Source organism: Catharus ustulatus, chromosome 17 (genome assembly GCF_009819885.2).
Source record: "Catharus ustulatus isolate bCatUst1 chromosome 17, bCatUst1.pri.v2, whole genome shotgun sequence".
Lineage (NCBI taxonomy): Eukaryota > Metazoa > Chordata > Aves > Passeriformes > Turdidae > Catharus > Catharus ustulatus.
The window spans coordinates 14,771,112-14,783,446 of NC_046237.1; the positions used below are offsets into that span (position 1 = coordinate 14,771,112).

At 57.7% G+C, this 12,335-nt stretch overlaps 1 protein-coding gene across 6 annotated transcripts in view; it reads right to left on the minus strand.

The window, feature by feature from the left end:
* The window catches only part of DLGAP4 (DLG associated protein 4), a 139,193-nt gene that overhangs the window by 109,621 nt on the left and 17,237 nt on the right, over nucleotides 1-12,335 (minus strand). For 5 of the 6 annotated variants that reach the window (XM_033074872.2, XM_033074867.2, XM_033074871.2 and 2 more), the window contains exon 2: nucleotides 6,509-6,672. The exons of the other annotated variant lie outside the window; for it this stretch is intronic. The gene's annotated coding sequence lies outside the window, so the exon portion shown is untranslated. The remainder of the gene's footprint in view (nucleotides 1-6,508; nucleotides 6,673-12,335) is intronic. 6 annotated transcript variants of the gene reach the window in all.

Genomic DNA, 12,335 nt, shown 5'->3' on the forward strand with positions numbered 1-12,335 from the left:
TTCTGCTCAGAGATGTAGCCCCTGCTGTCATCTCCAGGGACAGTCCATCTACCCTGACCGAACCCACAGGGACAGGCGGACAAGGACACCAGACACAGCCCCTCCAAACATCCTGCATGCCTGGAGCCGGCCCTCGCTGTCACACCTGCGGGATGTGACACACCTGTCCCAACAGTGCAGGCAGGAGCAGGCCCCGTTCCTGCCCCTTTTCCCGGGGGGCAGCTGGAGCTGAGCCAGGAGCACCCTGCCCAGCTGGGGCAGCGCTGCCATCCCCGCACTGCTCCCACTCCCTCGGGCATGCCCCGGCCCTCCAGCTGTGTGATGGGAGAGCGGAGCTGGGGGGACCTTAAATGCCCCCCAAGTGCCCCTCCACAGCCTGCCAGCCCTGCTGATGGGCAGGAGAAGGCAGGAGAGGTTTCAGAGAAGTTTCTGGAGAGCCTGGAGCCCAGAGGAGGACAGAGCCCTAGCTTGGGATGAGCCCAAGCACTCACAGCTCCCTGTGCCTCCATGCTGGGCTTTAGCTCAGCAGAGCCAGGCACAGCCACCACCCTAAAGTCTCCTCAGCTTTAGGGGCTGCTTGAGCCACCAACCACGCCCCCAGTCTCTTGTTTTCCTCAGTCCCCAAAGCCTGCCGTGGGCAGCAAACCATGCTGTGGCTCCTCGGGGACCTGTGAGCAAGGAAAGGTGCTCTGCAGAGGCACTCAGAGCCCAAATTAGCCACACTGGGCTCAATCTGAGATTCTGACAGCGGATGCCAAATTTATTTCCAAATACACTGTGGAAATGTCAGCGTGCTGGTCGGAAGGAATCGGGTACATGCTCCCTTTTAAATAGCACCAAGCATATGGGAGGAGGATGATTAGATTGCTTCCAAGCTGCCAAATTTCTTTGCTGCAGCTAAAATTCTTCTCCAAAATGTCCCAGCCCACAGTGTTTCTTAGCACTGAAGTCTGTGCCGAGACTTTGCCATTGACAGTTGTGCTCTGAGCAAGAAAACACAGCGCTGCCGTGCAGTCCCGGGGGTCCCAGCCCTCCAAGGCTCAGCGAGTGCTTTTACCTCCTTTTGGAAGCTGGAGAAATTCCTCCCCTCCTGCGACCCTACCCTTGGGGAGGGAGTAGAGTTCCTTCCGCAGAATCATTGAATATTTTGGGTTGGGAGGGACTTTAAGGCTTATATGTCCCAGTACAGAGGGACAAAAGCAGTGCAGCAGCTGCCTAGGCTTGCATGGAAAGGCATCCTGCAGTGTCCCCAGCAGCTGGGACCCCAGTGCTCCCAGCACAGGTCCCTCACAGCTACCACTCTAGCTCAGCCAGGTGACAGCACAGGTGACAGCTTGGGAGGGAGCAGTGCATCCTCCACTGCTCAGGATGGGGCCTCAGGCTTCATGCGCACTGGGGTGTGGGGGCAATGAAGGGTGGGCGGAGGTGGGAAGGTGCTCTGGGCTTCTTGCTCAATGCTGCAGAAGGGACGAATATCCCGCCTGGGTCAGGACACCTGAGCTCAAAAATTCCATGGTATTCCCTTACAGATCACCCCAGATCCATCCTCAGTTCGGGGGGAAGCAATGGAAGCCACCACTGCCACTTTTCCCAGGATCAGCAGCCCAAAGCACTGTGATGTCCCTCATCCCAGCCTCAGGTAAGGGGAGACCTTGGGACCACCCAAAACTTTCCTGCCCCATGGGGGTGCTGAGGAGGGCACAACAGCTTGCTCTGGGCCTGGAAGGGGGGTTCTTCTCCCCATGGGTGACACCGAAGGTTCTGTAGGGAGCAGAGCATGGTGGCCTTCCCAGGAAAGAATATGACGAGCACTGGTTTCCAAATCCAGGGATGGTGCCCTCTCCCAACCAGCCCCTGGGAATTCCTGCCAGTCCTATGTGGAATTCCTGGTCCAGTCAGGACCAGACACACACTGTCCCTCCAAAAAACAACCTCCACCAGCCACCCTCACTCTCCCAGCAAGACCCTGAGGGACCCAGAGCCATGTCCTGCCTTTGGAAGTGGGGACTGATCTGTGACACCTCAGGGACCCACTGAACACACACACATCTGCTGAATCACCAGACCCCGAACTCTCCCTGTCCTATATCTGCACTGCCTCCCCATGGTGCTCTCCCATGCCTAGGACTCCAAGAAAGGCACTCAGTGATGGCAGCTATGCCAGCTGTGCCAGCCACCCTGTCCCTGCTCATTGGGTTGAGGGAATCCAGCATTGGAAGGAGGCAGAAGCCCCAGCCCAGCGGGAAGCAGAGCATCACCTGCATGGTCACAGGCAGAGCTCTGTCCTCAGGGCATGGTACCCCAGAGGGTCTCCATGATCCCACCTGGAAGGGTGAGGGTGCCAGAGCCAGGGATGGGCCAGGACATGTCCTGGAGGGCAGGAGCAGGAGCCTGGAGCCCAGGAACAGGAGCACAGCTGCTCCCAGCTCCGCTCCTGCCCACACGCTGCCGCGTGGCGGGTGGGAGGTTTTTCTTCTGCATTGCAAATCCCTTCTTGTGTGAGTGCTGCAGTGCTGCTTGGAAGGAAAACAACCCCTCTGGAGTGAGCCCAGGGGTCCAGAGCAGCACCAGCAGCCCCCTCCTGCCCCAGGCAGGCCTTGGATCCATTCCCAGGGTGCCTGGCTTGGGAGATAAAGCCAAAGCCGTCCCTGGCACACAGCCTGGCTGGGAGCAGCACCAGCCATTCCCATTTCCCTGTGCTTTCTCTGGCACAGACAGCCCCAGCTGAGCTCTCCCTCCAGACCTGGGGAGTGGGAAGAAGAGGAGGAGGAGAAGGCAGAGGGAAGAAGGCTCCCTGGTCTGCAGCAGCTGGCTTGAAGCAGGACAAGGGCTTTGGAAAGGCGGGGGAGCATACCTGGGAGCATGGACCAGGGGCCACGGGGATGTGGATCCAGGACTGGGGGAAGCCAGACTGGGGGGGATCTGCTCCATTTTGGCATCTGCTGTTGGGCAAGCTGCTCACCTACATCTGGGCAGGGTCTGTGCTGAGCCCTCAGGAGCTGGGCTGCTCTTTCCCAGAGCTGGGACTCCATGCTGGAAGCCATTCCCTGCCAATCCCAGCCTACTGATGCATCCCCACACTGCCAGCCCCTGGCAGCTCATTATCCTCCCAGACACATGGCATTGCTAGGCTGGGGGAATCTTCCCAGAATCCACAGAAAAACAACCCCCACATCTGCTGCTGCATGAGATCCCCCACAACCAGGGTTTTGGGAACCACCTGAATATTTGGCACAGCTTTGCTGTGAGACTGGATTTGTGCTCCTCAAGGACTGGTGGATGGACGAATGCAGGGAGAGGGTCCTAGGGTCCTTTCCAGGGGACAAACCTTCAGGGGGTTCAACCCAGGGCAGGAGCATAGAATCAGTAAATGCATGGAGCCCCTCAGGAGGAGATCTGCCCCTAAAATCCATGGCTCTTCCTGCTCTGGGCACTGGGACACCGAGCAAAGGGGATGCAGGAAGGGAGGAGGGGGTGCCTCTCATAAGGGACAGAAAATTCCTGTAGGCTTGGCCCAGCCCATCCATTCCTAGTGGGAATGTTCATGCTGATGAGAGCTAAGGAGGAGGAAGAATAAAATATAAAACCCTATAAACAAGGTACAGCAACCCCTGGTAGCAGAGCCATGTCTGGGGTGGGGTTCTGGGAGAGGATCCCCAGGCACCAAAGCTTCTGGCAAGAAGCCCTGAGGGATGTGTGAGGTTGGATCCACCTGCCTCTCAGTGGACCCTGTGTGTCTGGCTCTGCCCCATCTTGCCACTGCAGCATCCACCACCTCAGCTCTCTGGATTCAGGCAGCTCTTCAGAACAAATCCATCCATCCATCCATCCATCCATCCATCCATCCATCCATCCATCCATCCATCCACCCACCCACCCATCCATCCATCCATCCATCCATCCATCCATCCATCCATCCATCCATCCATCCATCCATCCATCCATCCATCCCTGCCTGCCTCTTCTTTTATCTCCACACAACCCAAATCCATTGCCTGTCTGGATTGCTTCTCATCCCAGTGAATTTCTGTTTATCCACTCCAGTGTGCCTGGGGGTTTCTCCCCAGGGAAGAAGGTGTGTGACTCCTGCTTTGGGTTCAGCCCAAAGATGGATCTGCAGCACTTTGCTTGGACAGACACTGCTTTGAAAACACGGCCCAGGGCAACAACCCTTAACATCCATCCTTGGCTTTATCCAGTCTCCAAACTAGAAAGACCACCATTCCCACACAGGGGTATCCCAGTGGCACAGGCAGGGCAGGAAAACATTCCATGCACGCAGCCTTGGCCTGACCCATGAGCAGCATAAGCAAAGACATCTCCAGGGCCGTTGTGGGACCAGGTGGAGAGGGATCACCACTTTCCAGGTCAGGAGCAACAAGAGAGGCCGAAAGGCATTGAGGAGAGAGGCTAGGGGACATGGAGAAGAGAAACTGGGGGGCACAGAGGAGAGAGGCTTGGCACACACATGCTGGAGGCATATGTGGAGATTTTTTTCCTCACCCTTTCGTTTCAGGATAGAGAAGGGGAAAAAAAAAGAAGGAAAAAACCAGCGAAATAAAGTGAACCCAACAACTCCAATTTCTCTCTTAATGAATAAATGAAACGCATCCCAAGAGGCAATTAAGCGCTTCGAACCAAACACGTGTCACATACATTAAAAAAAACAACCCAGAGAGAAATGCAGCAGCTGCAGTGAAGGGAAGGAGGCAGCTGATGACTGCTGGGGGACAGGGAACTGGAGCTGCTGCTCCCACCGTGGTGTTTGAGTCCCCCAGGAGAGGGGAGTCCCCACTGAGGGGGTGTGGGGACCCCCCCCAATACCCAGAGGTTTCTCCCACGCTGAGGATATCACTCTGCCCCCTGAACAATTCACCTTTGTGCTCCATGGGGACTGGGAGCTTCTGCTCCCAGGTCTTCCTTCCCAAATCCAAAGGTAAGTTTTGTCTTACCCTCTCTCCTGATGTCACTTCCAGGGAACACCCAAACCCTCCTGACCTCCTGCCCCTGTCCCTGTCCCTGTGCTGCCTGGAGTGTGGCTGTCTCAGCCTTCACCAGGCACTGCCCAGCGGACACGCGTGGCCTTTGCTGCTGGTGGGGGGAGGAGGAGGAGGGCTGAGTAAGGGCTTCCCTGCAGTACAGGGGGTTGTGACTGGGTTGGGCAGGACCTGAATCCGCATCCCAGCAAAACAGCCACCCCATGGGTGGATGTCTGACCTCCATCCTCATCCCCAAATCTCCTTCACATCCCTGCACCATTGCCAGAGCCTTGATGTTGGGAGAGCCCTCCAGAATCCAGCCTGCAGAGAACCAGGGGCATCCTCAAACAGCCCCAGAAGGCTACAAAGACTCCCTTTTATTGGCCCAAAGTGGGGCAAAAAGGTCAGCTTGGCTAAAAGCTGCCATGGATTTTCCCTCGATACAACTCACAGCAGCAGCTGAAGTGAGGCAGTCCTGTGCTGTGAGGGCCCTGAGCTCCCAACACTCTGAGCTCTTTGGAGAAGCTGTTTTATATTTCTGGGTCCTGGCACAGCAGGACAGGGCACCCACAGCAGCCCCTGCACTACTCCCACCCCTCGGGGTCCCACAGAGCTGACAGGCTGTGAAGGACAAACCCCTGACACACTCTGGATGCTCACTGGGTTTTCTATCTGCTCCCAAAAATCCAGAGGCCAAATCCGGACTCTTTGAGTGTTTGGGTTTGGCTGGGCTGATGGAGCTGGTGTCATGTTCCAGAACACACCAGGAAATATTTCCTGGTGAAGGAAAGCCATGGGATTTATCCCTCTGTTCACCCTGCCTGCTCCTTTCAGAACACATCCCTTCCCCACAGACCAGCCATTGCAACAATGCTGTCCAAATCCAGAGCCCTGCCCTTCCCACAGCTTTCCTGAGGCAGGGATACATGCTTCCTGTGGGCTGACAAGTTTCTTGCAAGAGCTTCATTCTCTGGCTTGTCAGAGTGGTGCAGCCTCTACATCCTCGTGCCTACCCTGTGCACAGCAAGCCCAGACCTCGGGGAGCACATCACAAGCTGAGGGTGCAGAGCACAGAGCAAACCAAGGCAAGGGGCAGCCCCAGGCATCCCAGGGATCCCCATACCTGGGGTCTGCTCCCCACCTGGCTTGTAGCTGGCATACCCTTGGGCTCTGCTTCCACTGCTCCTGGGCTTTGGCATTACTCACAGCCCTTCCTGCCCCAGGGACACCCGTAACAGTGTCCTGCAGTGTCCACAGCAGTGTATGTAGCAGCGTCCTGCAGTGTCCTCCAGCCACCCTCTGTCCCCATACCAGAGCATTGCCAGCACCTCATACCAGCTCAGCCCTGTCCCCAAACAGCCCTGTGCCCCTGCCCTGCCAGCAGGGCCTCTGCTGCCGCCCTGGGCAGAGAACAGCACCCCAAGAGATGACACAATCCCCACCATCTACAGCCTCCTTGTGCCGCTCACCCAAGGAGCCCCCCGGAGCCACACCGTGTTCCCACCAAAAGTCCTGCCCTGAGCACTCACGGTGTGGCTGTGGCTCTCCCAGGTGGCACAGCTCTCTCTCCCAGGTGGCACAGCTGCTGCAGGACGCTGCCCTCATCCGCAGGCTGGGGAATGCTGGTGGCCCATGTGCTGGCTGTGGCAGAGCTGGGGGCAGCTCGGTGACCGCGCTCACCAGGGGCCTCAGGCTGAGGAGAGACAAAACTCACGTGAGCCCAGAGAGCTGTGCATGCACCTCAGTGTCCTCCCTGGCTCAGAGCAGAGAATTATTAAGGTTGGAAAAGACCTTACGGATCACCAAATTAACCCAGCACTGCCACCATGTTCACCACTAGCCCCTGTCCCGAGGGCCACAGCCACACGCCTTTTGAACACTTCAGGGATGGTGACTCCACCACTGCCCTGGGCAGCCTGTGCCAGCGCTTGAGCACCCTTTCCATGAAGAAATTTTCCCTAATATCCAAACCTAAACCTTCCCTGGCACAGCTTGAGGCCATTTCCTTCCATCCTGTTCCCGTGGAGCAGAGCCTGACCCTCACCCTGGCTGCCCCCTCCAGTCAAGGAGTTGTGCAGAGCCAGAAGGGCCCTCCTGAGTCTCCTTTTCTCCAGGCTGAGCCCCTCAGCTGGTTCTGGTGCTCTAGCCCCTTCCCCAGTCCCATTCCCTTCCCTGGACACACTCCAGCCCCTCAAGGTCATTCTTGTTGTGAGTGGCCCAGACCAAACTCGGGCTCCACAGGGCTGCTCTCAGCAGTCTAAGGAGAAATGAGCTTCAAGATTTGAGAAGAGCCAGAGATGCCACTAAGAAGGGCAGGGCACCTCCCTGCTGCTCTCTGCCAGCCTGGCTGTTGCAGCAGGGACAGGCACATCTGTCCTCCCCGTGCACTTCCCAAAGAGCAGCTTACACCCGGATCAGATTAGGGGAAGAAAACTGCATTGCAATAAATCCAGGGAGGGAACTGGCTGCCAGGGCTTTAGTCTGAGAGGAGCCTTCAAGATAAGAGCATTAAGAGGGGATGAAGCAGCCTTGGTGCAGGGATGGTCCGGGCTGGTCCCTTGTCTGGGATTTGGCAGAGGGAAAGGGCTGTGCCATGCCCTGGCACCTGGGAGCAGCTCCACACATCACGTCACACCTGACCAGGCTCTCCATGGCTACAGGACAGGGGGAACTCCATGCAGAATAGAGCACAGCACACAGAGCATCACTCCAAATGACAGGAGCCTGGAATTCCAAGTGGGAAGGACAGCATGGTGCTCAGTGGGACACCTCGGAGCAGGGTGGGATCTGGCCCACAGCCCCTCCTTGCACTGAGGGGACCCAGCACCCTCCAGATCCCAGTGCACTTCAGCCCCAAGCAGGTGCTGGATTCCCTTCTCTGGGAAATCCATCTCTGGAATGTGCGCACAGTGCACTTCACAGGGCTCTGCTCCTCTCTCAGAGCTTCAGATTCCCAGAGCCATCCTCACCTGGGTGACCCCCAGCCCAGCCCATGCCCCGGGGATGGGACAGCAGCTGCTGCAGCAAGGTAGGAAGAAGCTGCTTGCCCTCCACCTGGCTCCTCCGGGAGGGGCAGGCACCTTTCCTGCCTCGTGTCCCTGCAGAGATAATCCCCACAGCAGCAGTGGGGCAGAGGGAAGGATAAATGTCCACCTGCATCCCTGGGGAAGGCTGAGGGGAGCTGCTCCCACACACCTGGGGGAGTCACCTGGGATAGGGTCAGTGGTGAGAGCTCAGGGGGAAGGCCCCTCCTGCCAGGGTGACCAGCTGGGCACCAGTGGGGGCTGGTGATGAGGGAACAGTGGCTGGAGTGGCCCCTCCTGTGCGCCACCAGCTCAGCCAGAGATGGATGGAAGCAGCCCTGCAGCCTGGTGTAAGTAATTGAGAGAAGAACATTTGTAAGGCAGGAGACAGCTGGATTAAAAAGGTGAAGCCCAAAATGCAAATGAAAAGAGAATTACTGATGATGGATAGGAAAGCAGTGCCTAAGTCCAGCTTTCCCCTGGATGTGCTGGTGAGAAGCAGCAAGGCAAAGCAAGCTGAGATCAAACCACAGAAAGAATCTGGGCAGCCATGGGGGGTTTGGAATCACAGATAGATGAAGGTAGGAAAATCCCTCTGAGATCATTGAATCGAACCCTTAACCCAGCACTGCCAAGCCCACCACTAACCCAGGTCCCCAAATGCCACAGCCACAAGTTTTTTGAACACTTCCAGGGATGGGACTCTACCACTGCCCTGGTCAGCCTGTGTAAGTGCCTGAGCACCCTTTCCATGAAGAAATTGTCCCAAATATCCAATCTAAACTTCCCCTGGTGCAATTTGAGGCTGTTTCCTCTCATCCTGTCCCTGTTCCCTGGGAGCAGTCTGATCCCCAGAGCTGCACCCTCCAGTCAGGGAGTTGTGCAGAGTCAGAAGGTGCCCCCTGAGCCTCCTTTTCTCCAGTCTGAGCCCTTCCAGCTCCCTCAGCTTCTCCTGGACCCTTCCCAGGCTCCATCCCCTCCCCTGGCTCAGAGGCTGTGCTTGTGGAGAGGTGCCCAGGTGCCACTGCTGCCACCCCACACGGCCCCAAAAGTGCCGCTTCCCCGGAACTGCCAGGTCCTGGCCCTGCTCCTGCAGAGCTCCCCAAACACCTGGCCAGTGTTCCTTGAGGGCACTGCCCAGACACACCAGAAAGGCAAATCATTACTGCAAATCATTACTGCAGCTTGTTTTGCTAATTGCTGCTGATCAGATGCTTCCTTGGCAAGGTGGGAAAGACATTTGGGTTGGAAAAAAAGCAAATAGAGTTCACAAGGCAGAAGAATTCCCAACTGCTCTGTCTGCATGAGGGGCTGAGCGGACCCAGCCCTACCCAAAGCAGGGGCTGCTCCTCCAGGCAGCCTGGTCAGAGCCTTGGCATGGGTCCCATCCATGGTGGGGAAGAGCCAAGGTGAGCCCACCTGAGGAGGATCAGACTTGTCACGCCCAGAGCAGCAGAACTGGACATCACAATCCCAGCACCCCGACATCCTCTCTGTGACTCTCCCTCTGCCAGCCTCACCACTGGAGCCCAGCACAAGGCACAAAGTGCTGTGCCACCCTCTCTGCCTGGTTGAGGCCACCACCAGGACACCTCCACACTCTGCCAGCACAGCCCAGGGACCATCTCCCCACACATTTCTTTCAGGATCCAGGCATCTCCAACAGGCTCCAACTCATGTTGGATGTTTCCCCATCCTCAAACACCTTCCATTCCAGCTGCCTCCCAAACTGTTCCCTTCCAGCTCTGGAACTCAGCTGGTCCCAGCAGGTCATTGTCCTACTTGGTTTCCTTCAGCAACCAGTTTGCTCCAATATGCTGGATGCCCCATGTGCCCACAAGACCCCAAAGCATTCTCCAGGTTTCCCAGACTGATGAGCACAAGCAGATTGATCCCAGTGGGCACTCTGGGGACAGTGGCATGAGGCTGGCCTGGAGCTGTCTCCACACACACTGTAAATGCCCCCACATGCTGCAGATCCCAGCGTTGCACATCAGCACAAAGATCTTCTCCAGTACGTCCAGTGAGCCCTACATCTGTCTGCAGCTGGATATCATGGGGCATAGAGAAGCAAAGCCTTGCCAAAGAGATCCCAGAGAGCCAAGAGAAGAGCCAGTGATGGTGCTTGGCTCTTCCAAAGCCCTGTCTCATGGCCCCCTTGATCCCACACCCCGACGTAACAAGGAGATGGAACAGCCCAGGAGCCTCCATTCCCCAGGAATGGGGACAAATGGCTATGGCAGTGCTCAGGCTGGCAAGCACCACTCCCTGGAGGAACACCCTGAGCAGTGAGGTGCACCCAACAGAGAAGCACCAGCCCCCACCCAGTCATGGAGGAGAGCTTGCCAGGATCAGCATGTCCAGGATCTCTGAAACCACCCACGGAGCACTGACAATCCGTGCTGGAATACTGGTGCAGCAGTCCAGTCGCCCAGCACACCAGCACCAGTTGTGGCCAGCTTGGGGACACTGGTCCTGGTGTCTGAGTCACCAGCTGCCCCCTCCAGGGCAGACAGAGACCCTGCCCCCAGTTCCCAGAGCCCCCTTGGAACCTGATAGAAATTTAGGCAGGAGAAGGTTCAGGGCACAAGCAGCCCTGGCTGCCATGGCTGCCAGGGGCCAGGCAGCTCCAAGCACAAGGGGCAGGATGAGTCCACAGCTGAAGAAGCAGCAATGCAAGGAATCACCAGCAGAGACACAGTGGAGGTGGCTCCACGCCAAGGAGCTCCACTTCTGTCACTGCTGAGGGACACTGTCATCACTGAGGGACACTGCTATCACTGAGGGACACTGCCACTGCAGAGGGGACACCGTGGGGGGCTGAGGGGACACCACGGGGTGCTGTGGGGACCCACAGCCAGCACAGTGCCAGCTCCCCCCCACACCCCACAGTGCCCACACCTATCCCAGCTGCTCCGGGGTGAAGGCTTGGCCATGGACAGGTACCTCTGGAGTGGGGAGTCCCCGGTCCAGGCACAGTTCAGCCGTTCCCTCCTCTCCTTGCCCATTTCCCATGCTGCTAGACTGTCTTTCCAGCTAATTACCCCCTGTTCCTGCAGGCATGAGCCACGTGGCAGCTGGCATCTGCATCGGCTCCCAGAAATGACCTTGGCTGCTCAGAGGACAGCAGAAGCTTTTTTGCCTCCCAGGCTTCCCCTGAGGCAGACAAGGATCCTGCATCAGGAGGATGTGGAGCACTTCCAGCCCTGCTGCCAGCTGTGCCCTCCTGGCTCTGGGGGCACTGACCTGCACCTCCCATGCTGGGGCTCACTGTCACCTCCACCAGGACTCCAGCACTGCCTCCCTGCAGAAACTCCCACTTTCAAGCTTGGAAATCTTTCTCCCGCAGTTTTCCAGCTCAGTTTTGCAGCAGCACAGCCCTGAGCCAGGTCTGGCTGTATTGCCATGCCAGCTGTGCCATGGAGAGGGGACTCAACCACAAGGTTCTGGCATAGAGAGCTTCGGGAGGAGTAAGGGCTGGGTGTGGGTTCCTTTAGGGAGCAACCTGGGGGGGTGGCATCACTGCCACTGGCAGTGGGGAGAGGCGGAGCAGAGAGGAGGGAAACACAGAACCTCTCTAGGATGGCTACCCCTGGGAACACCCGATGGAATAGCTCAGAGCCCCATGCCGGGAGACTTCCCCAGGATGGGAGGGGAGCTGGCCAGCTGGCATATGGCTGCCAGGCAGCAGTCTGGGGCTGGAGGCAGGGCTGTCTGGCCCCAGTGTGGGACAGGGTCCAGCTGAGGCATGGGTAGTGATGGGACACGTGTGGGAACAAGCTGGGCATCCCCTCCTGCGGCAGAGGAGGGGACGTGGGGATGCCTCTGGTATCCTGCACCCTGCCCTGCTGGGAGGGAGGGCAGGCACAACAGGAAGCAGGCAGGGCTGAGCACTGGACATGCTCAGGGACTCCAGGGAATGGGGGTTCTGGGGGCTGTCCATCCTCGGGACCTGGGGCAGAGCCAGGTCAATGCCTGGCCAGGTGTTTACACCGTTGCTGTCCTGCTCTGGGCGCCAAAGGCCTCGGCAGTTTCCCAAGCTCCTGTGGCACTTTGGGAAATGCCTCCTCCGAATGCTTGGGCAGCTGGATGCGGAGTTGTTGAACTCCCCAGGAGCTCAGGCAGTGACACAGGTGTCCCCACACTGAGGAGCTCAGCAGCTCCTTCTGCCTGGCTGCTGGCTTCACCTTGAGCCCCACTGTGGTCGAGCTGTGTTTGTGGGGGGATTCTTCGGTCTCCTCCCCAAACAATCCCCATCTCCTTCCTATCACATTTGCAGATTCCTTTGCCTTAAAATAATAACCAAGCCGCCACCGTGAGGGGCTCACTCCTG